General features: G+C 40.4%; 1 long non-coding RNA gene across 1 annotated transcript; it reads right to left on the reverse strand.

Moving 5' to 3' along the window:
- On the reverse strand, positions 1 to 2,182 carry LOC104959703 (uncharacterized). Its single transcript, XR_799901.1, has 4 exons — positions 2,096 to 2,182; positions 1,056 to 1,196; positions 665 to 744; positions 1 to 16 (listed from the first exon to the last, which is right to left on the reverse strand). It is a non-coding gene; the product is annotated as an uncharacterized lncRNA (long non-coding RNA).
- Positions 2,183 to 4,756: the final 2,574 nt, after the last annotated feature.

Consider the following 4,756-nt stretch of genomic DNA (forward strand, 5'->3'; position numbering starts at 1 on the left):
AGTCAACCTGATGAACCTGAAACAAAAGAGAGTAAAGGAGTCTTTCAACTGGGGATACACTGTAAGTAAATGTATGTGTGTGTGTGCGTGCGTGCGTGCGTGTGTGTGTGTGTGTGCGCCTCCCAAAACAAGTCCTTTATTCCCAACTTGCTAAAGGGAAACGGGCCCCTGGAGGCCAAAAGAAGAGGTACAAAGGTGACATAAAAACAAACCTAAAGAAGTTCCACATAGACCTAAAAGCTTGGGAAGACATGGCAACAGACAGGGCGACCTGGAGAAACCTTGTCCGTGAGGGTGCTGCACTATACAATGATGACCTCTGCCATGCTGCAGAAGACAAGCGCAGACTCAAGAAGGAGAGAGCAACCACCAAACAGGTCCAACCCAAACCCTCCACCACTACATTCCCATGTCCACACTGCACAAGGATAATCGGGTCCAGAATCGGCCTCTATGCCCACCTGAAGACCCACAAGGACCAAGAAGGAGGACAGTCATACTCGACTACGAGTGACCGCCGATGATGATGATGGTGTGTGTGTGTGTGTGTGTGTGTGTGTGTGTGTGTGTGTGTGTGTGTGTGTGTGTGTGTGTGTGTGTGTGTGTGTGTGTGTGTGTGTGTGTGTGAGTGTGTGTGTGTGTGTGCGTGCGTGCATTTACTCACGCTTTCAACAGACTGTGGTCCCTGTTGAGATTGTGGCTCAGCAGATTGGAAGACAGAGAAAACAGTTCCTCACACCACATCTGCCGAAAGAAACGCAATTCATCATCATCGTCATCATCATCATCATCTTCCTCATCATCATCCTCTTCCTCCTCATCATCCTCATCATCATCCTCCTCATCATCCTCCTCATCCTCCTCATCCTCCTCCTCCTCCTCCTCCTCCTCCTCATCATCATCATCATCATCATCATCATCATCATCATCATCATCATCTTCATCATCATCCTCTTCCTCATCCTCCTCCTCCTCCTCCTCCTCCTCCTCCTCATCATCATCATCATCATCATCATCTTCATCATCCTTATCATCCTCCTCCTCTTCATCATCACCTTTGCCTCGTCCTCCTGTGAGGCGATGAAGTTCAGCTGGTTGACGTTCACCAGGTCCGAGGCTGTAACCACGGTGACCATGCGGTTCTCCAGTCGGCCAACCAGATTGCCGATATCCAGCAGCTCCCGCAGCTTGGCCTCCTATTGGACGACACAGAAAAAACGATTTCAGACACCATTTATTTAAAAAAAATTGTATTATTTTATGTATTATAGTTGTAACTTTATTTTATTTTGTCGTATTTAGATAGATAGATAGATTAATACTTTATTGATCAAAATTTGGGAAATATTTGCGTTGCAGCAGCATAAAAAACAAGGCAATGTACAAAAGAGTAACTAAGACACGAGAAATAAACAGTCCAAAATATAATATAATATAAGTAGAAATAAAATAGCATTAAAAAGTAAAAAAATATACATGGAGAAATACAAATGTTACTTATGTAATGTCACAACCATTAACCATGATCCTAAAGTATTTGATATTTGATAATTGATATTTGTTTAAAGTTCAAAACAAGTTGCTATTAAGATTCAGCTTTTTAAAGTAACTTGAAATTAAATTAACTTGAAAATGAAATGACTTATCAGTACGTGACATCAACAGTGCTTTAGTCACAGAAGAAGGTGTTACTCTTAAAGTGGGTCAGAAAAATATTATTTTATATTTAAAGTATATTTAAAAACTCAAAACAAAACAGCTTGGCATTGCTGTTTGTAACCACAAAGGAGGGAGATGACCAGCTAAGAAATCAGTAAATTAAAGGTAAAAAATACTATGTTTCAAACTGCAGTATATTAGTAACTAAGAAAGGAAATATTAACATGTTGTAATGCTTTATAGAGGTAGGACAAAAGAACATAATGACAGGACACCAAAGCTTTGAATGCAACATGATAGTATAAAAAGTAAAGAGTAAAAGTCTAAAACGTCCACATCAGAGAGGATATATTTGCAAAGAAAAGCTACATGTACTATATACTGTACTAAAGAACAATACAAGTGAAAAGTACTTCATTAAAGCATCCGATGTTACCTTTGGTGTTTTGGTGCTCCTCCCTGTTCTGACATCTTTAACAAAGGTTAGGTCCAACAGCTCCGTCTCCTGAAGAACACACACACACACGCACACGCACACGCACACACACACACACACACACACACCATCAGCTGGAGCTAAATGCTATATCCGATATAGCATTTAGCTCCAGCTGATGGTGTGTGTGTGTGTGTGTGTGTGTGCGTGTGCGTGTGCGTGTGTGTGTGTGTTCTTCAGGAGACGGAGCTGTTNCTGTGTGTGTGGGGGTTGTTGTTGTTGTGTGTGTGTGTGTGTGTGTGTGTGTGTGTGTGTGTGTGTGTGTGTGTGTGTGTGTGTGTGTGTGTGTGTGCGAGAGAGAGAGAGAGAGAGAGAGAGAGAGAGAGAGAGAGAGAAGGAACATGCAGAACCTCTCAATTGCTGTCACGTGCATTGTCAAAAAAACAATTGTCGGTGTGTGTTTGTGTTGCGTGTTGGTATGCTGAAGTACAAGAGAGCTCTGACAATGAGAAACGTGCTGTCCGGTTACCATGGTAACTGGCATGGCTACTGCCACCTAAACAGATTGTGTGTGTGTGTGTGTGTGTGTGTGTGTGTGTGTGTGTGTGTGTGTGTGTGTGTGTGTGTGTGTGTGTGTGTGTGTGTGTGTGTGTGTGTGTGTGTCTGTGTGTCAATGCATTGATCCATGTTATGTCATGAATCATACTTACGGAAGAGCTAATTCAATACACTTGACTCTATTCACCAACTGTGTGTGTGTGTGTGTGTGTGTGTGTGTGTGTGTGTGTGTGTGTGTGTGTGTGTGTGTGTGTGTGTGTGTGTGTAGAGCTGTGTTTTTATGAAATATAGAATTGGTTGCCATGCCAACGGGTGATAACCAGGGATCTAGTTAACGATCTTCTGAGTTTTTTTGTAGTTTTTATTCTTTTGAACGCAGGCTGCAGTATTTATGAGGAAAGCAAAGAAACACACACACAACGTCTCGAGCTCTGATTTCTACACAAACATCTCAGCCGGCTGTTTCCCCAAAAGACACGCTGCATAAAGCCGATCACCAAATGTTCAATCGTTGGTGCTTTCTACAGTCTGTACATCTATTTCTAATTCAGGGATAATCCAAAAGATAATTTAGAAAGCTCAATATCCTTCAGTAGAAACATCATGTCACCTGGGGTGAGATAGAAAGCTAAAACAGTTTCCCCTCTCGAAATATGGCAGCATTGTTTATTTGTTTCAACAACATAAACAAATTAAAACCTTTAAATATTCAGTGCCAAAATAGGGAATAGAGTCTCAGAGAAAATAAAGGTGTGGAGATCCAAAGATTATAGCTCCGAGAGTCTTGGAGAGATATAGCTGAAGTTGTGTTAATTAGTTTACCCAGAATGTGATTTTTTTGCAAGCTTAAATATATTATTTATAGGGTTACAACTAATGAGTGTTTTCATTATTGATACATTACATGACATGTCACTTGTTAGACGCTTTTATCAAAAGCGTCTAACAAACTGTGGGCAATCCCCACAGGAGCAATTTGGGGTGAAGTGTCTCAGGGACACAACGACATGCTGACTGCAGTGGGGTTTGAACCTGTGACCCCGTGATCCGAACACCAACGCACAATCCACTGCACCACACGCCTTGATAAGTCTTACAAATATGTTCTAGATTAATTGATTAACTGGTTTAAATACAAAGTCAGAAAACCCTGAAAAAACATTCTTCCCAGTTTTTTTAAAGTCCAATTTGATCTATAAACGATAATGATAAAAAAAAACGTCTTGTTTTGTCCGTCTGAACCCAAGGACATTCAGTTATTTCAATATTTGAGAATTGTAAGGAACATTTTCTCACCGTTTGCAAGAGAAATGTATCTTCACGATTCATCATTTATTAGTTTATACGTTTTTTGTGTTTTTTTTGCAGCTATTTAATGCATCTCCTGCTATGGCTGCTTTAGCAATATTCTTAAAACAATATTTTTAGGAATAAAACACTTTAAACCACATTTAGTAATGTGTGTGTAATAGTATGTCGTCTACAAAGTAACTGATATTGAATAAAGAGTTTTTATCACTGCACTAATTATCCATATTATCTGCTCCTTCATATAAACTGGACGGGCTAAGTGCACCTGGAGCTGATCACAAACTGTCATGGTGTGTTACCACGGCAACAGGGACAATTATTGGATGTCATGACAACTCAACTTAGTCAGTTAGAATTGGTGTCCCGAAAATCACTCAGTGTTCCCGGTTTAATAAGCACATTTTAGGGATGAACCTGCGGTGAGTCATCACTGACGGGTGTGATGTTGCATAATGGTAATTTCACATTTCCTTCCAAAATGATCAAATCACCAGTGCTGAAATAGGAATTAGAGCATCATGTGGTCTTTTCTATGGCCACTAATGGGTGCCTTTAATATATTTGTCGGATCTTTTTGTATTTATTGTTTTTTATCAATAGTTTTTCATTCTTTCTCTACAGGATCTGTCCACTGTGAATCCAGTGACGCTTCACGTGGATCCTCATGGATTTTATCTCTACTGGACAGACCAAAATAAGGTTGAACACACACACAGACACACACACACACACACACACACACACACGTGCACTGTCTTGAATAGCCTTTAAAAAGTAGGCCGAGAATGTGAA

Source organism: Notothenia coriiceps, unplaced genomic scaffold, assembly GCF_000735185.1.
Source record: "Notothenia coriiceps isolate Sejong01 unplaced genomic scaffold, NC01 NC01_scaffold00030787, whole genome shotgun sequence".
In the NCBI taxonomy this organism is placed as follows: Eukaryota; Metazoa; Chordata; class Actinopteri; order Perciformes; family Nototheniidae; genus Notothenia; species Notothenia coriiceps.